Genomic DNA, 24,650 nt, shown 5'->3' on the forward strand with positions numbered 1-24,650 from the left:
CCTGATTCACATCCTAGACCCTGTTATGAGGGTTCTCTGCTATCAGCTTTGGGGTCTAGGCTTCAGTTCTTACCCTTAGGGAAGGCAGGGCCCTGCTTGCCTTCCTGCATAAGGCTCTGCTCTCATCTCTGGCCTGTCCCCACATAGCTTGGCATGTGGCCCTACATAGCTTTTGTTGGGTGCATAAGAGACTGCAGGCTTGCAGTTGGGTGGCTAAATCCCAGGGTCCTGATGAATCATGGGAGACTCAGGGGCCAAGGGTTCAACCACTTGGGCTGCCAAAGTTCTAGACTCAACATTTTTATTGATATGCACACATAGAAAAGCACCAAATCCGAAATATGCATAAGTGAATCTTCATGAAGTGAACTTTGAACTTTAGCACTGTAGTTAAATAAATCAACGCTGTCCGGCACCTGGCCTCCTTCCTGTCTCTGCTTCACAACATTTTTCACGAGCAAGTGGAAAGACTAAGAGGCCATGGTTCTGAGCAGGTTAGGTGGGGTTCTATGCTTGAGGATTTAAGGGAGGAGCATGGATTGAACGTTAAGGTAGTTATGTATGCCCTTGGGGAATTGTTGAGGTAGAGGTGATGTATAAGGCACTGAGTTAGGGCTTCATAAATTTGTTTAGGTTTGTGTGGTAGCAGGAGCTATTTACAGGAGGCCTTGGGGGCATATGTGGGAGGAGCGGACCGGATTGGAGGCGGGGCCTAGGAGCTAAGAAGGGCGGAGCCAGTGGGTGTGGGGAGGAGCCTCAGCGCTCGGAGGGAGGGGCTTGCGCGCGCGCGCTCGCTGCCGGCGCGCCCCCTCTCGGCCGCCATGTTGGCTGGCGTGTGGGTGTCAAACGCTGCACGGGCTCGGGTCGCTCCCGCCTCTCCAGCGTCATCGGCGGCTGCAGCCTTGCACTCGCGCTGGCCAGGAACGGAGGTAAGCCGGGACTCGCGGGTCTTGGCGTGGTGGTGGCTCGGGAGTTGGGGCGGGGCGGGGCGCGGACCTTCTCTCCAGTGCGTGGACGCCCCTAGAGCACCGGCTTCCCCCTCGTCGGCCGGGGCGTGCACCGTGCGGCCAGCCGGACCCCACCCGGCTGGACTGCTCAGCCAGGCTCCGCCCCACCTGAGGCCACTCTGAGAGAGAGGACGTCTGCCTCCCGGCTTCGGCTCCTGTCCTCGCCTCACACCTCAGCTCCGGAGCCTTCAGTTTGGAACAACCCCGCCCCTCCCCAGAACGTGCTCTTCCCCCGGCTCACCCCTCGACTCGAGTCGGAGCCTGCCGGCCTCCCTCCGGGGACCGGGAGAAGGGGTCCTCTTACCCACGTCTTTCTTGCCCTCGGGACTGGATTCTCTTACCCGGCCCCCACTCCACAGCACAGCGGGGACGGGGGCGGCGAAGCCAGGCTCCAGCTGCCTTTTGTTCCGCGTGGGATGGCAGAGACCTGGCGGCCCTGTTGGGCGAGTCCGGGTGGGCGAGCCGCGCGTGGGGTCGGCCTTTTCCGGGAGACCCTCGCTGTCCTGTGGGCCGGCTCCGTCGGAGCGCGAGCCGAGCGCGTTGGGAGAGGCAGGCCATTCCTAGAGGAGTCCGGGCCAACAGGTTTTTGTTTGCAACCTGAAGTTGGCCCAGTGCTTTTGCAGGGGGAGCAGACTGTCTGAGCTCCCTAGAAACCCTAGGTCGGTCGGTATTAAGTCCGTTCCTTGGTCTTGAGCCTCAGTCCTTCCCAGCGGCCTCTTCACTTTAGTGCTGCCTTGGGAACGCATTTGAAGTCTATGTTTCAGAAAAGATAGGACTTAGCCATTCTTGTGATTTTTGACTAGGGGAACTAAGGCCCCAAAATGTGTTAGTTTGCCCAAGGTCATCTAGGGATAGTGTGTCTGACATAGCTGGAAGCCCCAACTCTGGGACACTTAAGATTTCTTCAACGTTGAGGATTCCCTCAAATCGCTTTCCTGTTATTTGTAACATTCATAAAAGAAAATGGGCAAGGAAAGATAAGACGTGTGAATTCTTCTTTTGCACACTCAAGAAAATACGCTGTGGAAGAAGGGATTGAAATGAGGTTGAAATGATTGAAAAAGGTGAATTTCTATAATCGATGTGCCCATTATTATGTAATGTAACGAAGACTTAACGGGAACTTTGTGGTCTTGTAACTCTAGATCTAGAGTGTTAGCGGCAGATACTGGATCCACAGTCATCCGCCTTTGCATTGGTAATTAAGCTTTTCATCTATATTTTGTTGGTAATGAAGCTCTTGTCCGTATTTAAATGAGCATGGGAGGAACTACTGCTTGCTTCTGAAGGGTGTTTGTGATTAATGATTGTGTTGGGGAAACACCTGTAGGTCTGTCTCATTTCGTGTTTGTATGTTTGCTTTTGTTATGTTTTGTGAGAGGGTCTCACAGAGATCCACCTGCATCTGCCTCTTTGGGTGGAGATATTAAATATGTGGGCCACCACACCCAAGCTGCTTTTGAGACTTTAAAGTTTGGTTTTCCTAGTTTTAAAGTTAGGCTAGTTATATGTGACTGTGTGGCTGGGCTGTTGTTTCATAAACATTAATTGTAAAGTACTGTACCACATGGGTTGAGTTTGAGTAATTTTGTGGGGTATTTGGATTTCTCCCTTAGCCCTGAGATAGAAGGATGAGGGCTCTGTTGATTTCCTTTCCCTGTGGGGTGTATGGTGCCAAACATCTGAGTTACAAAGAAACGGGAAACTTAAAAAAAAAAAATTTAGCCGGGCAGTGGTGGCGCACGCCTTTAATCCCAGCACTTGGGAGGCAGAGACAGGTGGATTTCTGAGTTCGAGGCCAGCCTGGTCTACAGAATGAGTTCCAGGACAGCCAGGGCTATACAGAGAAACCCTGTCTCGAAAAAACAAAAAAAAAAAAAAAAAAAAAAAAAATTTAGGTGTGTGTGTGTGTGGCTGAGAGGGCAGTGTATAGTGTAGATGCCCTCTGAGTGCAGAAGAGGGTGTCGTATCCCCTGCAGCTGGAGTACAGTTCGTTGTGAGCTGTCTGATGTGAGTGCTGGGGAGTGAGCTTTGGTTATTTAAAAAAGTATGTGCTGTGAACTGCTTAGCATTCTCTCCAGCCCGGGTATTTGAAACTTCTGAGTGATAATACCTGGCATGGTGTTTGTAGTCTTGAAAAATGGCCCATCCTTTGCAGAACCTCTCTGTGGAAATATGACTGCCTCTTATGTAATCTTTCATAATGAGGAATAGATTTCCCAAGAGTGGAGATTCTGATAAGAGTCCTGTGAAAGTAGTTGAAAAGTTTTTGAGACTCTGATTTATTTTAATGGTGTGTGTGTGTGTGTGTGTGTGTGTGTGTGTGTGTGTGTTTTATTTCTCTAGAAGTTAAAGGAAGTTTTAAATTTCAATAATAGTGGCAACTTTGGAGTTCTTTTTGGACTAAAGCATGGAAAGAATGAATTTCATTCAGTTGCCTACTGTGTACAGAGCTTTCCTGTCTTGTGGATGGGGTGTGATTGACTGCCATGAGCACTCAGTGACCCTGAGCGTTACTCAGAGCATTTATTCCCCAAAGAGTCTCACTGTGTAACCCAGGTTGGCCTGGAATTTGATTCTTCTGCCTCACCTTCAGGGATTGAATTAGAGGGTACAGACTACCATGTTGGCCCTTGCTTTTCTGGTTAAGTCTTTTTGGGTTTAAGCTTGCCTCTTTGTCAAGCCTTTGCTAGCTACCAGTCTTTGAGCCCTTCTCTACTCTCCCAGCCTCCCCATCACACAGAGTCTGTTAGGGTACTCTGGGCATTTTGAGACTGTGACATCCTTGAGGCCAGTGGTTGCCTTTCCAAGGCTCAGTTCAGTCTGTGACATACAGTAGTACTCAGGTCTGTAATAAGTAGGATGATGTTTCTATGATTCCGTACCACTAGTGCCACTGTTTAACCTTGCTCTGGCATAAACCACTACTATTGGCTATCTGTATTGTGTATTGACTGTGCAGTGAATTTCTTTTTTTCTTCCCTGCAATGTTGGGAATTGAACTTAAGGCCTCACACATGCTAGGCAAAGTACTCTGCTACTGAGATGTACCCAGCCCTCCAGGTGATTGAGTTTTTGAAAACTAACATTCTGATAAGTCAGTCACTGGTTATGTAGCTCTGGTTGCCCTGGAATTTAATATGTAGACCAAGTTGGCTTGATGCTGGGGTTAAAGACATTCATCACCGTGACTAGCTTTCTTTCTTTCTTTTTTTCCTTTGGTTTTTCGAGACAGGGTTTCTCTGTGTAGTCCTGGCTGTCCTGGAACTCACTCTGTAGACCAGGCTGGCCTTGAACTCAGAAATCCACCTGCCTCTGCCTCCCAAGTGCTGGGATTAAAGGTGTGTGCCACCACCGCCCGGCTGTGATTAGCTTTCTTAATTAAAAAAAAAATATTGCATATTATTTTATTTATTTATTTTTGGTTTTTCGAGACAGGGTTTCTCTGTATAGCCCTGGCTGTCCTGGAATTTACTCTACTGTAGACCAGGCTGGCCTCAAACTCAGAAGTCGGCTTGCCTCTGCCTCCCAAGTGCTGGGATTAAAGGCGTGGGCCACCACCGCCCGGCGCTTATTATTTTATTATTTGTGTGTGTTTCTATGAGTACGTGGGTACAGTGCTCTCAGAGGCCAGAAGAGTTTGTGGGATACTACAAGTTTCTGGACATGGGTACTGGGAACTGATCTTGAATCCTCTGAAAGATCAGCAAATGCTCTTATCTTAGCCATCTCTCCAACCTCCAAGTTTATTTTCTGTATATCTGTATGACAGAAGAGGGCATCAGATCTTATTATAGATGGTTCTGAGCTACATTGGTGGTTGCTGGAAATTGAACTCAGGACCTCTGGAAGAGCAGTTAGTGCTTTTAACCACGGATCCATCTCTCCAACCTAAAATTATTTTCTGTCTATCTGTTCTTCCTCCCTACCCTTCTTCTTCCTCCTCTTCCTCCTTTTCTTCTTTTGAAGCAGGGTCTCTCTATGAAGCTCTCACTATCCTTTAGTTCAGGCTGGCCTCGGACTCACAGATCACCTGCTTCTGCCTCCCAAGTACTAAGATTAAAGGTATATGCCACTACATCTGGCCTAGAATTTTCTTAGTTTGTTTATAGTGCCTAAAAATAGAAACTTAGAACAACAACTCCAAGGAAACATGTCTATGGCTAAATGTGTATTCAGCCACTGTATCTAGAGGTATGTTTGAGTATACCTGCTAGCAGTCTGATGATTGAGAAGTATGAATTCTAAAATCTTGATGCTCTTTTAGTAGCCTTTAAAACAGAGCCATTTTCATCAGAGCATAAGGTTGGGATTGAAACCTGTATGTGAGTGGAAACGTAGATCTGCTGGGTTAAGCTGCAGGACTCAACACAGTATTCACACTGGGTCCATGAGTCCCTTGAAAGGCTGCGATCTGTAAATGCATTAAAGTTTCTGGCTTTCTCCAGACTTTAGGATCTGTGGAAGAACTGTGATTTGAATGTCAGTAATTGAATGGGCTACTTTATATGATACGTGTCTTATTTAGGTTTGGAATTCAAAGGAAAAAAAAAAGCATGCCTCTTTGAGGTCCCTGCTTCCCTAGAGTGGATTGATTCTCCTGGTAACTCTCTCAGCACTGCTGGGTCCTGGACTGAGCTTCATTTCTGGGTTCCTGTGGATCCTAGTTTAAGCAGTGTACTGCATTTAAGGGTGTTCTAGAGAAAGAGTGGCTAACTTAGCTTTCTCTGTTCAAAGCAGCATAGAGTTGGTCCATAGGGACTCTTAAGGCTTTTGTCATGTAACTCAGCTGACAAATGGAGAAAAGCTCTTCCTGAGGGATGGCTGGCCATCCAGGGCTAATGCATGATGTGAATTTAAAAGCATTTATAATTAATCACTTGAATGCAGGCTGCATCCTTTCTCTGCTCTCATCCTTCTTTGGTAATGTCATTGTCACATCTCTCTCATCCTGTAGCATAGTGTTTTAGAGAATCTAGTGGCATAGTTTGGCTGCCACAGCCTCATGGCACATTGCTTTGGAGCTGGTCCAGTGGGCTTCCTGGCTGGGTGGGGTGGGGCCCACCCATCACTGAGCTTGATTTGTTGTGCCCCTAAAGAAGACCAACAAGGGCTGGGCAGTGGTGGTGCACGCCTTTAATCCCAGCACTTGGGAGGCAGAGGCAGGCGGATTTCTGAGTTTGAGGCCAGCCTGGTTTACAGAGTGAGTTCCAGGACAGCCAGGACTACACAGAGAAACCCTGTCTCGAAAAGAAAAAAAAAGAAAAGAAAAAAGAAAAAAAAAGAAAGAAAGAAAAGAAAAAGAAGGAAGACCAACAAGGACTACTTCATGGGAAAGAGACTCATCCACTATAATTTGCTGTGCATCCGGAGTCCCTAGAGGGTTGGTTTCAGTTGGTTGCCAGGCTCCACCCCAGGGTTTCCAATTCAGTAGATAAAACCTGATAACACTTCCCCTCCTTCTTTGGATAGGTTCTTGTGAAGCTTAGGGTGGCTTGAGTTCACTGTGTTGTTAAGGATGACTTTGAAATTATAAATCTCTTGCCTCTGCTTTCTAAATGCTGAAATTATAGGCATGTGCCACCATGTTCTAGTTTTTGTGGTGTTAGGGATTAAATTTAGCAGGGCTTTGAGCATAATTGACAAAACATTGTACCACTGGCTATATCATACTATATCATATCCAGTCTTGAGAATGCATATTCAAGTTTTTTTTTTGTTTTGTTTTTTTGTTTTTTTTTGTTTTAGGTTTTTCAAGGCAGGGTTTCTCTTTGTAGCCCTGGCTGTCCTGGAACTCACTCTGTAGACTAGGCTGGCTTCGAACTCAGAAATCTGCCTGCCTCTGTCTCCCAAGTGCTGGGATTAAAGGCGTGCACCACCACCACCTGGCTTTTTTTTTGTTTTTTTGTTTTTGTTTGTTTTTTTGTTGTTTACTTTTTAAAGATAGGGTCTCACCATGTAGTCTTGGTTGTTCTGAAACTTGCTGGGTAGACTAGGCTGGCCTCTTAACTCAGATCCACCTGTCTCTGCCTTCTGAGTGGGTTAGCTATTTTTTTTTTAAACGCTAGTGTGTGTATAATTTTATATTTATATATACACATTTAAATTTATATAAATGCGTCTGTGTCTGTGTATGCACTATGTAGATGGGGGTGACCACAATATCCAGAAGAGGACATTGAATACTATGGAGCTGGAGTTACAGGTGGTTGTGAGCATCCAGAGATGGGTACTGAGGTCCAAATTCAGATCCTTTGGGAGAGCATTCCCTTAACTGTTAAGCCGTCCCTGTGGCCCTTATTTGTTTGTTTATTTACTTAACTAGTGTATGTGCACACACCATCAAGTAAGTGTGTGTGTATGTGTGTGTGTAGGTGTAGGTCAGAGGACAACTTGTAAGAGTCAGTTCTCATCTGTCGTGTAGGTCCCAGGGATACAACTTAGGTTGACAGGCTTGATGGCAAGTGTCTTTACTTCCTGAGTTATCTTGTCAGCTCACAGAACATTCGTTTTTAACCATTGTCTGCATGTTACTGATGCTGCCAGTTTGGGGACTAGACTTTGGAATCTTGGCCTGAGGACTGAAAAAGAAGGCATGTGAGGTCTCTAGCATCAGCTGGCTTTGCAGAGGAAATCAGAATGCTTCTTCTAAATATTGCTCTGAAGATGGCAGTGTGGGGTTTGGAAAGGAATTTGGGTTCTCTGAGCACTGTTCTCACTTTGATCTGTTTCCTGTCATGATTTGGAGCATGGATACAGGCATCTACCTGTGTGAGTTAGTTGGTTCATTTTCTTTAAGCATAGTTACATGAGATGAAAGTGGCCTTCAGAATGGCAGTAAATCCTCTATCTTATTGGAAAAGCAGGTGCATTTCTACATGGCTGACATGGTGATGACTTTCTAGGCCTTTTAGGAGTGTAGTTTGGAGAGGTGGTTATTGGTTGTTGGTCTTTGGTCTATCTGGGCAGAACACCTTAGGGTCATTAGTCACCATCAGTCCCCATCAGTGATTTTAATGAAAATCACGTAATTTAGTTGATTTAATATTCTTTGGTGTTTATAGAGTTTGAGAAAAAAATTCCCTTTTCCACCCATCACCAATGTCTCTTGCATTTTGAAAGAACTAATACTCAGGGTTTGGCTACCTGTACCAGGCTTCACAGTGAATGAGTGGTATTTTGTTGTTGAGTGTATGTGTTGTGTGTGTATGTTAGTATGTGGGTGGCTGTGGTGTATGTATGATGTGTGTTTGGGGTGGCTGTGGTGAGGCACGTGCTGTGAGTTCTGGTGGGAGTGCGTATGGAGGGCAGAGCAGAACTTTCCAGGTGTCTTTGTTGCTCTGTAACGCTGTCTTGATAATGGATCCTTAACTGAGCATGGGTTTGTCATTTGGCTAGGCTGGCTGATCAGTGAACTCTTGGGGGGTCTGTCTGTCTTTCCCCATCAATGCAGGGTTATAGGTATGTGCTTTATGCTGAGCTTTCCACATGGGTCTGGGGATTTGAGCCCACATGTTAGTAGAGCCTGTGTTCTTATCCACTGAGCCATATCTGTAGCTCTTATTTTACAGCCACTGTGTCAAACTCAGAACCTTACTGTTTTTCCTCCTTACCCTGAGGTGTGCTGTGTGTTTCTGTGACTTTGCTGTTTTCTTACAGCAGTCCTAAGAGTGGCATTTCACAGATTAGTGCTCTCAGATTGGGCAGGGCTTGGCAATGTGCTTTAATTCAGTCTGACACTGGTCTGATTTTGAAGTCATATGTATGACAATAGCTCACCTCACCCCACCCCATAAGGAAAAAAAACCCCAAGAGGTGCAGGGGTACAGACATTTGAAGGACAGTTTTGTGACTGTAGGTAGGATATTGAGGTCTAGGGTCAGATCAATGGGTGGGAATAAAATGTTTCTTGCCAAAACACTTAGTCTGACTGAGAGGACAAAGTTAATGTTTGTGAGGAAATTAGAAGCCATCAGTGTGTTGAACTGTGATTCTGATTTTTGTCAGGAGGCTAAGAAGGTAGAATAAAAAAAAAATCTAGAAGAGTCAGGGTGGATATCAGGGAGAAAGTAGTGTTGAGCTGGGCCTTGAAGGACAAGGACCATTATAAACAAATGGGAAGGGCAGCTGGATGGATTTCTGAGGTGGGCTTGGGTGTGGGTGTCCTTGTGTATACAGCTTGATTGTGTGCTGTATTGGTTCTGTGTTGCTGAGGAGGGTGATTTGTGGTTAAGGAGTTTGGATCTGATGCCGGGGAGCTCTTACTCCTGGCACGCCTACAAGTCATGAAGTCTGGAAAGCTTTAAAAAAATGTTTCTAGTGGGGCCTCTTCTCAGACCAATCAGGAAGGGACCAAAGATTTTTAGAAGTTCCCAGACAATTCTAATGTAGGTATGGAGAGCTGAGCCCTGTGCTTAGGGTAGCCTCTAGGAACACCAGGGCCTGAAAGAGACAAGGGAATGGGAGCTAGAGAGAAGAGAGCCTGTGCGTGAAGGAGTTGAGAGTAGTGAGCCTTGAGCTCTCTTAGTCACTGGGAATGGGCCACAGAGGAAAGGTGGAGCAGAAGAGAGGAGGGAGGATGTTCTCTAAACCACCTTGGAGAAGTGGGTACTTCAGCAAAGGGTAAAGAAAGTAAGTAGAGGAGGAGAGATTGTGATCTGTTGGGCAATCCTTTCCACCTGAGCCCCAGGCAAGGAGCAGGCAAAGCCGGTTCTTATCTCCCCATCAAGGGTTCCTTCTCATACTCCAGATTGTTATGATGATTTCAGCAGGCAAGATTTTCAAAATTTGTTTTTGATATGTTTTATATTACATGGTGTTTTGCCTGCCTTTTCGTTCATGTATTAAATGCTTGCCTGGTGCCACTGGAGGCCAGAAGGAGGCATCAGAACCCCTGGAGCTGTAGTTAGCTGTCATGGGGTGCTGGGGATTGATCCTGGGTCCTCTGGAAGAACAGCCAGTTCCTTAACCACTGAGCTATCTTTCCATGTCCAATATTTGCAAAATGTTAATTGTAATTCTTTTTATCACCCCTCTGCTTTTTTTTGTTTGTTTGCAGTGAAGTCTTATTATATGTAGTCTAGATTGACCTAAAATTTGTTATCCTCTTGCTTTAGCCTCTCAAGTGCAGGGAGGGATTAAACGTCTGTGCCACCATGCTCAGCAAAACCATGTTTTTAAAAGTAAGTTTGTACTAAGGAGTTCATGACTTTGATATTTAATGTTACTAGTAAAAAATAACAAGTGAATTTTTTTTAACCTAGTATTTAATGAATGTCATGTCATTTATGGTGTTCTGGACAAAAAAGTAGCTCAGTTTATACCCCTATTTGATGCTTATTGCACACATGTACTGTATGTTTATTGGTCTGGGACACATGAGTTAGTGAGTAAAATTTAAGTCTCTGCTTGCAGGTTTTGGTGTCTGTAGATGTTGGCTCCTGACAGAGTGAGAAATAATGTTGGCCCAGGGTGTATCAGCAGATAGACAAGTGTAAAAAGTGGTGTTAGACGTTGATGGAATCTGAGATTCAGAGAAAGTGTTAGGAACTGACCTGGAACCGATCTGGATCTTGAAAGTACAGTGTTATGGGGGATAGAGGAGTAGCAGAACCAATGATGCTGTGTGTGCAGTGGGCTGGAGACACGGTGTCTGGTTGAGTGGAGAATGGAAGACAGAAGGGGTGGCTGGGCAGCTCTAGCAATAACTGGGTAAAGCTGAACTGGTAGCTGTGGTTTTCAGTCTTTTGGTATGGTGAGTCGGCAGTGCTGTAGGTCTCCCACCCAGTTCCTTATATAAATGGCCCTGCTGTGCTGAAAGCAACACAGCTTAATTGAAATGGGTTGCTGTGTTAAGATCAGCCAAAGTGCCATCTTGTACAGGTACTGGGGAGCTAGATGGCAACAGGGCCCAAGGACCTGAGGCTCCTCCCAGAGCACCTGACAGTAGGACTGTATAGTGACTGAGAGAAGGGTGGGACTGAAAAGAGTTCTTGTCCCACCCTGTTTTCCCAGCCAGTTTCCCAGGTCCAAAATGATAATTTTATCCTGGGCTAGTGCTGACCTGACATGCATGGTCCTTTGGGACTAGAATGCCCACACTTAGAGCAATGTGTTTTCTAGAAATCTCTGGAGAATTTTATGGCTGTGTGAACATTAGGAACTCTCTGGTAAGCTTGAGACAAATGTCAGATACTGTCTTTGGCTGGGTACAGAGTATCAGGGAGAGGAGATGATTCTAGCCTGCAGTTCTTGATACGGATAAGAGAAAAGTTGTTGGGGTGGATTAAACCACAGGACGATCATGGCTGTATATATGGTGTTTCTTTTGGGTACTGCCTCAGTTTTCTGGCTGTCTTGGGAGTTAAGGCCATTGTGTTGACAGTCCTGATATGAGCTGGGGCAGCCAATGAGGAGAACCCACTTGCTTACCTTTAGAGCTTCTAGACCTTCCATATTTCTTTGCTTATGGCCCAATCTCAGCCAGCTGTGACTGTTTTGACCATCTCACAACATCAGTGTGACACTGCCTCACTTGTCTCCCATCTCCATTTTAAAGGACCCTTGTGTTTCTGTTTGACCCACTGGGTGCTCTTTCCCTATCCCAAGTTAGGGAAGAATGCTTTCATTCTCTCTGCCGATTCCTTGCCCTATAACCTAACATGCTCACAAGTTCTTGTACTAGGCTGTGGATGTCTTTGGGATTAGGCTTTCGGGAGACCATTATTTGCCCACTAAAGTTGCCAGCATCAAAGGCAGATCGTATACAGCTTTCCACATTTGCAGTTTCATGGACAAATGGGAACACTTAGCAGTTGGAGCCTGCATTGTTGCTTGGCAACAATGGGTCAGAGTCAGTGTGCCATCATCTCTAGATGGGGCTTGTGAGTGCCAGTTCTCTGTAGCGTGTGTGCCCCCCCCCGCTGGTTCCTCCCAGGGACTTAATCAGGTCCCCTCATAGAAGTATTCTCTGGGCTGGGCGGTGGTGGCACACACCTTTAATCCCAGCACTTGGGAGACAGAGGCAGGCGGATTTCTGAGTTCGAGAGTTCGAGGCCAGCCTGGTGTACAGAGTGAGTTCCAGGACAGCCAGGGCTACACAGAGAAACCCTGTCTCGAAAAACCAAACCAAAAAAAAAAAAAGATGTGTTCTCTGTTCAGGTGGTTGAGCTTGCCACCACCTCCTCGTTTCATTTCTTCTCTTCATCCCCTGTACTTTACCTCGTTTCCTTTCTCCAGCCTCTTGACTCAAAGTCTCTCCTGTTTCTACCTGGCACCTACTTTTCCATATCCTCCTGACCTGTGCTCTGGACTATTGCTGATGCCATTTTAGATGGTATTGTTTGTGCTGTGATTCTTTGTTTCCCATCCCCTCCTTCTTTTTGGGTACCCGACTGTAGTCTGTAGTGTATTCTGTTACCTTCCTCTGGGTGTCATGCTTGGAGTTCATGAAAACGAGTCATTATAATGGAGCCATTTAGTCAAAAGTAAAAATTACACAAGTCTGTGGTAAGGCATCTCAGTGCCAAGCACTTCCCTAGATACTGGGAATGTGACAGAATACTAGGAGGCTGCCTTCCATGTAAGACTAAAGAGGAAGAAAGAGAACCAGGAGACTGGACAATGACAGTGTCAGGATGCTACTGCATATGGGGCTGGGGCCTGCTTTCTTCAGTTCCCAGGGTGGCGGTCCCATCTGCTTTTTGAAGGGTGGTTTTTGGAGCTCTTGTTAAAGGCATTTCCAGCAAATATCCCCTTGTGTCCAGGCACTGCCTGGACCTATTTGATAGCTGAAATTTTAACAGGCTTTTTTTTTTTTTTTTTTTGGTTTTTCGGGACAGGATTTTTCTGTGTAGCCCTGGCTGTCCTCACTCTGTAGACTAGGCTGGCCTCGAACTCAGAAATCTGCCTGCCTCTGCCTCCCAAGTGCTGGGATTAAAGGTGTGCGCCACCACTGCCCGGCCCTTTAACAGACTTCTTTACATTGGCTTATGGAGAGGATTCAAGCTAGCCACTTCCTTGTATTCTTGCTTGGTAATCTGAACTGAGACTCTTGATTTTCTTCTGAAGGGCCATTTTTTCTGTGGCCTCCTGTAGAGGGACATGCATTAAGTGACCCTGGCTCAGGGTGGGGACACTTGGTAGAGCCCTTTGCATCTGATAGCTAAGGGTACCTGCTGCTTTTATCTATACAGAAACTTGGCTATAAACTTGGTTTCATTTTGGAGGATTCAATGAATGAAGACAGCATAATTTAGTGAAACTTATCATTCAGTTTCAACATTTTAAATCTAAGTTTCTCCCATGGATTATTCTAAAACAACCCCCAAACTTTATTGATAATGGCTTAGCTGTACCTTTTTAATAGATTTGGATTTCTGTAAGCTTACTTGGTGAAGTTCTTTTTATTTGAGATAGGGTCTTATTCTGTACCTCAGGCTTGCCTGTGATCAGTGATTCTCTAAGCATTAGTGTGAACAATCAAGCCCAGTGTCCACTGTGGATCCTTTTCTTATTCTTTGTTTCCTCCAGACAGAGTTCTCTGTGTAGTCCTGGCTGTCCTGGAACTTGTCTTTAGACCAGGCTGACCTTGAACTCAAGAGATCCACGCTGAGATTGAAGTTGTGTGCCACCAATGCCTGGCTCTCATGTGGAGTTTTATATGCTCCATGTTCAAAGCTGACTTTTTCTAGTTGTGAAATAATAGTGATCTCTGTACAAAAATATATCACTTCTTTTAGGGCAAAACACGGATAAGAAGAGTTTTGCTATTTTAATTTTGTTACTGTAAAGTATTTATGAAATTTACCATTGCAACTATATTAGACTGGGGATAGAGGCATGTGCCACCCTGCCTAATCACTAAGCTGTTTTCTAACTCTGGTTTGCCTGATTCAGACATTCCCTGTGCTTAGCATCTCATATCATGTGGCATCTTGGTTGGCCTCTTTCCAGGTTTTTTTTTTTTCATGTTGTAGCATGGATCAGCACTTTATTCCTTCTTATTATTGAGTAATCTCTGTATGAGTGGGTGACAACTTGTTTACCTTCCTGTTGATAGTCATTTGAAGTTTTAATTTTGGCCATTGTGAATAGTTGCTTTTTTAATTTAACTACATGTTGCTTAATTTGAAATGTGGTGATAGAGTACATGGATCATGAAGAAAGTATCACATGTGCGAGGGTTGGAAGTGTTTTGTTTCAGTTTATTTCAACAAACACTTTTTGTAGGAACTTAAGGGCTCAGGCTTCTTTGGGCTGTTTGTTAGCTGACCTGCTCCTCTGCTGAAAAGCTCATCCCTTCTCTGGCTCTAGCCTAAGGTGTGGAGTTAGGATGGGTAGAGGACCTTCTCAGCACTGGTGTGGAGGACATGGTCAGTGGTCTGAGACTTTGCTTTCAAGTTTTCTGAAATAAACTTGTATTTTCATGGAATCCAATAACAGAAAGGAAAGGTTTCTATTCCCAGGTTCCAAGGCAGGATCTTTGTTTATATAGCCCACAAAGTTTTAAGTTTGTGCTTTCCTGGAGCATGTACTGGGTCCTAGAGATAGGTCAAGTCTGTCCTTGTCAGTGGGTACTGAGTGGGTGTGATGGAAAATGGACTGCAAGCTGGGCACTGCTTTCTCATTGGAATTACTGGGCAGCAATGTGCTGATAGTGGGCACCCTTCTCAAGGGCTGCTTCTTGAAGACAGTGGCCCCATGCTCTGTTGATGGGGACTCATCTCCATCCACGGAGTTGGGGAACACGTCAGGCCATGTGTCCATTTTTGGAGGGTTCAAAGGATTATTCATCTCAGGGCCCAGGATGAGGAAAATGTGAATTTGATTTGTTTTTCACTTGCACTGAGTATGAATAGACTTGATTTGAGGCTTCTAGGAAGCTCAATTAGTTGAGTCTTCTTTTTTCTCCCCCCACCTCCTGCCCCCCAAAACAGGGTTTCTCTGTATAGCCCTGGCTATTCTGGAATTGCTTTGTAGACAAGGTTGGCCTCAAACTCACAGACTACCTCTGCTACTGAGTACTGAGATTAAAGGTGTGTTTTACCATGGACCAGCTAAAGGTACTGGCTTTTTATAAAAAGACCTCTAAGATTATTAAGGGTGTGTAGAGTCCCAGTCCTCCTACATAGGGCTGTAACTGATATCCCCATGATGAAAAATATATAAGAGAAGAGTGTAGCTGATGTCTGTAGTTATCTTAAGTATTAAGGAGCCTTTAGGATGTCTGTTTAAGTAGACTGGGATCAGATAGGCAGGGTGTGAACTCTGTATTAGAGACTGAGGTAAATCAATGAGCTCTGTCTTTGCTTCTTCTCCCCGCTCTCTTAGTTATAACATTCCTTGCTCCAAGGTTTGGGACAGGACTCTGATTTTGCACATCTTAGGACCCATTGTGGATAAGGTAAGTACTTATATTTGGCCAGCTTCTTGACAGAATGGTGAGTAGTAGGGAGAAGGTCAGAGTAATCATGGCTTCCTGGTTAGTGCTAGTCTGGCTTTGGGAAGAAGGGGCCCTTTTGGGTTTTGTGACCTGTCTTGGGAAAGAAAGAGACAACAGGAGGACAGGAGATGGTCAGATGGCTCTTAGTTCTGAGGCTGTCCACTGCCATTCAATTCACAGTGGTCAAGTATGCCAAAACCACATATTTTGCGGTATTACTTACTTTGAGTCCCTGACTAAGATCATCAGAGAAATTTGGAAGTGTATATTGTCAGGTCTGACAGTTGTCAACTGTAACAACAGTAAACTGATTTCAGGCTTATTTTTGTCCGTTTATATGTGCCACCCTCCCACTCTCATACTCTTGGGGTTCTGGTGGCTCACTGTGAGGAAGTCTGCATTGCTTTTTTTCCATTCCAGGAGAGCTGGTATGCCCCATTCCTTATCTGTAGTGGGTTAGCAAGCCTTCAGAGGCCTGGGTCAGACAGGAGAGAGGCTTTTGAGAAACTGAGGACTTGGTGACCACCTGTAAATATCTGGTGGTAGGAATGAGCAGCAATTTGGGATGCTTTGGTGCTGTTGCTGAGCTGTAGGGTGTAGAGTAAGAATAGCAGGGTGGGAGGATTAAGTCTGGGTTGTAGAACCAAACTGTTGGCACTGTTGTATGCTCTTTGGAGGCTTCCAGAATGTGGCATAGTGGCTCTGTGGGCAAGGTTACTGAATAGTCACTGGGTCTCATTTTGTCCATCTTCGTCATGGTATAAAAGAAAAGAGTTATTTGCTACATACTACCACGTGTCTCTGAGACCTTCCAGTCCCAAGTGAGAGGAGCATTGGACTGGAAATCATTTTCTCTGGGTTTGTGCTATCCCTGGCCTGATGATGACAGGGTTGGTCCTTTCTACTTAGCCTATTGCTTTTTTTTTTTTTTTTTAAAAAAAAGCAAGAGTTAGGAGAAGAGAAAGTAGGCATAGGCCTGTTGCCCAGGAAATGTGTTTGCCTGAGGCTAACTGTGGTGCAAGCAGGGAGCTGGAACAGGCTCTGGACCAACCAGGCCTCTCCATGACATGCTGTGCCTAGTCATCTCCTTCTGGGGTCCTTGGCATTCATTCTGCATGTGGATAAGTCAGATTTGTGTGAATAAGTTTTGTGGTGAGAAAATCCTGGGTTTACCATGTAGTGATGATAGATCTACCTGGCTGGTCCATAGAACCACCTCCAGTGCAGATGTGTAGATACATTGATCTCCCCAAGACTTGATCATCAGTAAGCTGGCAGGTGCCTGTGTACAGTGTGTCCAGCAAAAGGTACATTTGGAAACCACATTGAATATTTTAAAAACTCCTTTGCTAGGCATATAAAAGCTATAATAAAAGGCTTGCAAAAGTTTATTTAAAAGAAAAGCAATCAATTTAGAGCTCAGAAAGGGGAACTAAATATTTTTCTTAGCAAGAAACCTCAGCCTGTGGTTACTGATGCTTAGTAAAGCACTTGGAGACTTTTGCCCTCTGAGGCCCACGGAGATAGTTTGGAATAGTTTGGTCTGATGGGTGATGTGGAAACATGATTTTGTTGTGGCTTTTGGTGACTGAGAACAGTAGCTTGATGACCTTCCATCCTTTGAGCCTTCCTGACCTAGGGGAAAGCTGAGGGGTGACTGAGGTGGAGATATCTTTGTATTGACAGATTAGCTCTTGGGGTAGCAGCTCCTCTACATCTGCTCAAAAGAAAGGATAAGTTGAAGTTGGTTGTCCTTGCTAATGTCCTTCTGCTCTGTGTGTTGTGTTTACTGAGTTCTTGGACAGTGAGCTGGTGTCTGTTTGGTCTTCGTTCTCTGGTTTTGTGCCCAGGCCTGATAGGGATAGGTGCTAGGTAAGGCCTGGTGCATGGTTGGTTAAGCCCTATGGGGAGCTTGAGTGACCTGCCACTTTGTGATGGGCACAGACCTGTTTAGGATACTCACTGCCTAGGTTTGTATATGGCTACTGGTGGGCCTACCAGAGGGAAAGCTTAGGCTAGAATGGATTGTGGGGGAAGCCACTGAAATGTGAAACTGGAAGGGCTTGGAGGGGAGCCTCACCAAGGGAGAGAAGGCCTGATAACTTGCCCCTAGCTGACCATTGTTGGTGCCTAGCTTCCTTCCCCCTCCCCAACTGCTGCTCACAGCAAGGTGTAGAGATCACAGTGGGGGCTGGGCTGGCACTTGATTAACTAAAGGTTTTGGTGTGGCTCTGTTATTTCTTTTTTAAATGAAAAAAATTGGATAGGACATTTAATATTTTTTTTAAATGAAATGCTCAGTTTTAAAATGAAAGGTTATTAAATACTTCAGGGACCTAGTGAGATGGCTGCATGGCTAGAAGCACTTGTAAGTTGTCCTCTGATTTCTACATCTGCATTGTGGCATGTGTGTTGCCCAAGTAAGTAAATAAACAGATGTCATAATAAAGAATACTTTGGGAAGTATCTCCTGTGACTCCTGATCACCGGAGTTCTGTCTGCTGTTTTCCTTGGTAACTACTTGGTAGTATAGCGTATGTGTGGGTTCTTTCTTCCTTATTCTTTTTTTTTTTTTTTTTTTTCTTTTGGAACAGGATCTCACCAAGTAGCCCTGGCTGCCTCAAACTCACAGAGATACGCTTGTCTCTACTTCATGAGTGTTGGGATTAAAGATGTATGCCTCTAAGCCCAGCTCTTTTCCCTCTTTTTTATTAAATAAAAGCATATTGTTTATACACCACAGCATTCTCTTTTCTATTACTTTAACTTTTTTGGGGGGTGGGGGGAAGAAGAGGTTCTAAGGGTGCTTAGACCTGGATAGCCTGGAACTCACAGAAATGGAATAGACTCAAGTCTCTCTCTTTGTATGAGTGTGTGTGTTTGTGTGAGTGTGTGTGTGTGTGTGTGTTTTCTCGTTCACCACTCCCCTTCTGTTTGTATGCATGGAGATTTGCTGATGTGGAATGCTAGCTAATGTGCTTGTGGAGGTTAGAGGTCAGCACCAGGTATTTTTCTCACTTTCCACCTCATGCATGCATGCATCCATCCATCCATTTTTTACATGTATTAATTATATCTTTGGGCAGGCATATGCTGCATTATGCATGTGGAAGTCAGAAAGACAGCTTGGGAGTTGCTTCTCTTTTTATATGGGTTCTAGGGATTTAACTCAGGAAATCAGGCCTGGTAGCAGGTGTTACCTCCTGAGTCATTTTGATAGATTGCCCAGCTTTTCTTCAGAGCATTCACATTGCTCACCAGCAGTGTGGCTGCTCATTTCCCCCACAGCCTTGCCAGCCTCAGGTGGAATCACATGTTTAGATTCCTGCCAACCTGACAAGTATAAAAAGTATTTCAGTATAGTTTTAATTTGTATTCTTCTGAAGTTGAGTATATCATACTATCACATGTTGAAAGACTCTGTGTGCATATTTTAAATTTTTAAAGGTTTTTTTCTTCCTGCCTGTCTGTCTGTCTGTCTGTCTGTCTGTCTTGGAGACGGGGTCTTACTATGTAATCTAGCTGTCTTGGAACTTACTACATAGACCAGGCTGGCTTCAAACTCAGAAACATCTGCTTATCTCTGTCTCTCAAGTGCTAGAATTGAAGACCGGGTCGTTATTATGCATGGCTAAGATCGAGTTTTTAAATTGTGTATGTATATGTGTGTCTGTGGAGTCCAGAAGAGGCCATTGAACATTGGAGTTCCTTGGAGCTGGAATTATATGTGGCTATGGGTTTTTCAGTACAGGGGTATTGAGAATTGACGTTGGGTCCTCCAGAAGAAAAGCCAGTGTTCCTAACTGCTGAGCAATTTCTCCAATATCTTGGATTTCTGATCCTACCACTTTTACAATACCCAGTTTGTACACTTCATCATATTAGGTAGACACTACCAACTAAGCCGTATCTCCAGCCCTTAAGTTTCCTTCTGTATTTGTGGATCATAGGCTGGCTTTGTGTTTGGAGTTGCAGATCTTTGTATTGGACTGGAGTTGAGGACTGGTGATCTCATTTGTGGCTCAGTAATGAGAACGCAGAGCCTCTTCCAGCTCAGTGACTCCATTTAGTTCATGAAGTACTTCCCTAGCAGAGTCTCAGATCCAGTACTAGGAGCTGCTTGGGTCAGCTCTGGGTACAGTGGTTAATAGTCAGGTAGGTAGTAAACACTGAGCTACTAATGTGTGAACAGCAGGACATACAGTGTCTGTTCCTTTGCCACTGTAGATTCTTGAGGTATGTGAGGTGGGGTTCAATTCTCTTGGGAGATGTAAGATGCTTCACGATTGTCCGGTTCTCCTGGCCTTGTTCTCCTTGAATGGTGCAAGGAGAGGAGGCTGGAGTGAGAGAGGCTGATATGCAGCCACCCACATTTTGAGGACAAGCCAACTGTTCTTTGTTGGCCTCATTACTGGAGTTTCTAAAGCAGAGAGGATTCCCCCTCCCCCAAAGAAGGAGCCACTGGGCATGTAGATCTGCATAACGTGCAGTTGCCAGCGCTGAAATGAACTCCTAGATTGTTATTTTTCTAAACAAAGCAGGACAGTGGCAGTATAAACACTAAATTAAAACATTTAGCCAATTGGTAAAAAACCAAAAGGAAAATAATGACTTTCATTTCCTTTTGGTGCTTTTGTTTTGACATTTGGCAACATACTTCTAATCTTTAAAGAATTAAAAAATTAGCCAGGTGGTGGTGGCGCATGCCTTTAATCCCAGCACTTGGGAGGCAGAGGCAGGCAGGCGGATTTCTGAGTTTGAGAGTTCTAGGCTAGCCTGGTCTACAGAGTGAGTTCCAGGACAGCCAGGGCTACACAGAGAAATCCTGTCTCGAAAAACCAACCCCCTCCCCCAAATAAAAAAATTATGGCATGCAAACAAATTTAGTATGAAATAGAAATAGACTTCTCCTGTTCCATGTTAGTCTGCTCTTCTGGAGAGGGTGTGATCAAGGGACTAGTGGGACAGAAAAGATCAGTCAGAATCCTTCAGGGTGCCAGGGATCCCTGTAGCGGAACAGGTGCTGTTAGCCTTTTTCCCCCATAGCTCTCAGGCCCCTTGCTGATGCTTGAAGGCTGATTCTAATTTGTAAATGGGGACACATTTTATAGATGAGGTACCTGACCTTGCTGAGGTTTTTAGTTTTTTTTTTTTTATTTTTTTATTTAAATTTATACTGTAGCTCTTCGGAGACACCAGAAGAGGACATCAGATCCCATTACAGATGGTTGTGAGCTGGGAATTGAACTCAGGACCTCTGGAAGAACAGTCAGTGCTCTTAACCAACTGAGCCATCTCGCCAGCCCAGCTGAGTGAGTTGTTTTAAAACCTGTAACAGTATCCATATACCATGGTAGGGTTTTTTGTTTTTGAAACAGGATCTAACTGTGTATCTTAGACTGGCCTGGCCTTACACTCAGGACAATTCTACATAATCTTTCTGAGAGATGATGAAATTATAGATGTGCACAAACACCCCATTTTTGTTCTTGATAGGCATTGCTTTACATTCAGTGAAGGTATGGAGGGTTAGTGAGCCCATAGGAGAGAGGATGGGAAGAACGTATGGCTGGATCCATTGCTGTGAGGTGTCATTCATTCCTGTATCAGATGTGTGCCCTCACTTGGCCAGGCCTGATTGAATCAGTATAGAGATTATCCGCTAAGCGTCTTTGTTGTGGTGTTATAGGAAGAAGTTAGGGTACAGACAATGCAGTAAGTCTAGGCAAGTTGCTGGGCCTCTCAATCCTTTGCTTAGGCCTGGACAGGCAGCAGGTGGGGATCCCTGGCATTACTGGGGCTGTCAGATTTGCTGTGGGATTGATGTGCAGTTGCATGTGCACAGGGGCACCTGCACTATTATTCTTGAGGATCCTTTGTAGAAGGCAGGTCTTCTTATCTGTGTCGCTGCTGTGTGAAAGCGTACCCCTTTGCACCCTGCATCCTGATTCCTTATTCTTCTTTGGTCCTCCCAGGTGAATATGTTGACCCCAGACTCCTCCCATGCCTCTCCCAGTGCCAACTGCCACTTACTACCTCTGTTTTCAGGTTTGTCATGGCTAGCTGAGTCTGATGAAAACAAAGCTTCTGTTTCTTCTGAAGCCTCTTCATCTTTATTTGCTGTTCTGGGCCTTGGAACTTAAGATATATGGTTATCAGGAGTCTTTCATCATGGCAATTTTGATGGCTGTCCCTGCCTTTTCTCACTTCTTGCCCATCCAGCTCTTCTCATTGTGAAATTCAAGTTGTGTCCTGTCTTCATCCTTCCCACCTGGCCTCTGTCTATACTCCTGGATGAAGAGTTCAGAAATATCACTCTGACTAAAATAAGCCAACCCATTTTTAGTACCTTGGCCTTTGGCAGTATTTCCTAAATAATTTCCAGTGTTACGTAGTTCAGTGGTAGTTTTAATAGTTGTTTATGAGCCAGGAGATAGCATCGTACTCCTTAAATCTTGGTGTTCAAGGCAGAGGCAGGTGAATCTCTTACTTTGAGTCCAGCCTGGTCTACAGAGTTCCAGGACAGCCAGAGCTACACAGAGAAACCTTGTCTTGAGAAGCAACAAGAATGAAGCAACAATAACAAAAATAGTTCTTTCAAAATGCCCTAGTGCTTTGGCAGTTCCTCAGAGGTAAACAGTAAACATGGGTATCTAGCAGTTGTATTCTTTAGTGTATGCTATATATTGCCTGATTCTATATATATAAAGAAATCTATAAAGACAGAAAATAGATCTACAGTTGCTAGGGATCTAGAGGTAGCAGAGGGCAATGACTAGTAATGGATATGGGGGATTTGAGAAAGATGAAAGTAATCTAATTTGTTGTAAGTAAGCTAGAAACAAAACTGAATTGTATGCTTTAGGATGTTGAATTTTTCTGCTGTGTGAGTCTTGTCAATAAAAACAACCACCTTCCCATACCATAGTGATAACTGGTTTTGAATCTGTTGTTACTCAAAACAGGTGTTTGAGTTTAAAAGCAAGTTATTGAGTAAAGAAAACCACAGCTAAAGAGGTGGTTCAGTGGTTAAGAGTACTTGCTGCATAGGACCTGGTTTCAGTCCCAGCATCCATGCGACAGCTCAAAACTGTATTTCTAGATGACCTGATGTCCTTTCTGGCCCTGACAGCAGCAAGTATGTGTGTGGTACATGTGTGTACATACATGTAGGCAAACTCTTTGGTTTTTCGAGACAGGGTTTCTCTGTGTAGCTCTGGCTGTCCTGGAACTCACTCTGTAGACCAGGCTGCCCTCGAACTCAGAAATCCGCCTGCCTCTGCCTCCCAAGTGCTGGCATTAAAGGTGTGCGCCATCACTGCCTGGCTAGGCAAACTCTCTTACACATAAAAGAGATCTTAAAAAAATAAACTCCCAAATATTAAATCGGTAGTGGGTCTTCATTCCTAAGAGGATTCAGCGTTGGGTAAGAGCTGTCATTGTTAGTCACTGGCACTGTTGGGGGTGGGGGAGGGCATGACAAGTGCCTTGAATGTGAATAACAGGCTGTTAAGACCGAATTGGTTAGCCTGCCTTTGTTGTACAGCCTCTGCGTTTTCCTGGTGTGCTAGTCTGTTGGCTGGCCAGCCTGCTTCCTCTACCACTATTTCCATGCCTTTCCAAGGCTCCCTCTCCTTCCATGAGACACTGGCTCAATCTTCCTTCTCCTGGGCAGAGCCACAAGGGATCCTTGAAGTCCTGCCTACCTGTCTCATCAACTGTCTGGAGTGCCAACTTGAGTTTGTTGTCTTGAGTGGGGTGCTGCCCTCTAAGCCAGAAAAAGGTGTATCTTACATGTTTCTAAATACCTTGTACTTGGTACCCTTGCCTTCATCTGTGTGGAAAGTATCATCTATTATCAACTAAATTGTCAATACATCTTTCTGATGACTTCATGTTACAAAATGAAATGGCAAAAATTAGTTTAAAATATAGTGTAGAAAGTATTTGGGCCTTAGAACTGAACAGTTCTAGGAACATGCCCCTAGAAAGATTCAGCATAGATGTGCTTTGAAGCATACATGTATACTATTGTACCTTCCTGGCAACAGAGATCTGGAAATAACTGAGATATTACCCACAGACTGAAGTAGAATGTGTGTGTGTGTGCGTGTGCGCGTGCGTGTGTGTACTCACTGCTACATGGTGTTAGACTCATAAATTACTTGCTTAAAGGTGATTACTTGCTTAAAGGTGTCACTCCTTGTATGGAATGACAGGGATGAAGCTTGGTACAAACAACTGCTTGTTTAGGCTTGCAGCGTGAGGTATAGTTATTATAATGAAGCAAGGAGCTAGTCACATTCACAGGCCTGCCCTTAGTCACAGCTGAGGAATTGAGGCAGGAGGATAGCTCAAACACTGGCATTTGAGATTAGCCTGGGTGATTTAGTGCAGCCCCTCCCACCCACATCCCTGTTAAAAGTATGTTTGTCAAGATAGTTCAGTCAGAAAAGGCTGTACAAGCCTGATAATCTGGAAACTGGAATGGGAGGAGAAAATAAACTCCAAAAAGTTGTCCTCTGACCTCCATGTATAACTTGTATGTGTGCCCATACTCATATATACATATAATAAATAGCAAGGGACTGAAGCCCTAGGCCTCAAGCTGTTTACCTCAAGGTGGAGAAGCAGGTAGGGAAGCAGGTCCTCCTTTGACTTTGTAGTGCTTCAGGCCTTGAGGGTTATAGTACCCTGGGGCTCATTTTCAGTTGCCTGTGTTGTCCATCTGGTTTGTTCATAACCTCTTTATATCTAGCATACCCAATAGAACATTATATAAACAGAAACACAGCCAGAACACATGAGTGCTTGTTCCCTCATTTCTTGGGACTGTCAATGGTGATATTTGAGTAAGAAAGAGGGACTGGGGGCTGGAGAGATGGCTCAGCAGTTAGGAGCACTGACTGCTCTTCCAGAGGTTCTGAGTTCAATTCCCAGCATCCACATGGTGGCTCACAACCATGTAATGGCATCTGATTCCCTTTTCTGGTGTCTGAAGACGGCCACAATGTACTCACATACGTAAAAATAAACGAGAGAGAGAGAGGGGGGGGGGAGGGAGGGAGAGAGAGACAGACAGACACTAGGTAATATCACAAACCTTTAATTCTAGCACTTAGGAGGCAGAGGCAGATCTCTTACAGTTTGAGGCCAGTCTGGTCTATACAGTACCCAGTCTGGTCTATACAGTACCCAGT

General features: G+C 44.8%; 1 protein-coding gene across 6 annotated transcripts in view; it reads left to right on the forward strand.

Moving 5' to 3' along the window:
- The first annotated feature begins 833 nt into the window (after window positions 1-833).
- Epn2 (epsin 2) overlaps window positions 834-24,650 on the forward strand; it is a 63,827-nt gene continuing 40,010 nt past the window's right edge. For 2 of the 6 annotated variants that reach the window (XM_028776558.1, XM_028776553.1), the window contains exon 1: window positions 834-929. The gene's annotated coding sequence lies outside the window, so the exon portion shown is untranslated. Of the gene's footprint in view, window positions 930-20,744; window positions 20,763-24,650 lie in introns of those variants that run through there. The other 4 variants (XM_028776552.1, XM_028776556.1, XM_028776557.1 and 1 more) reach the window with 4 other exon arrangements.

The sequence above is a fragment of the Grammomys surdaster genome, unplaced genomic scaffold (genome assembly GCF_004785775.1).
Source record: "Grammomys surdaster isolate TR1022 unplaced genomic scaffold, NIH_TR_1.0 270, whole genome shotgun sequence".
Taxonomy (NCBI): domain Eukaryota; kingdom Metazoa; phylum Chordata; class Mammalia; order Rodentia; family Muridae; genus Grammomys; species Grammomys surdaster.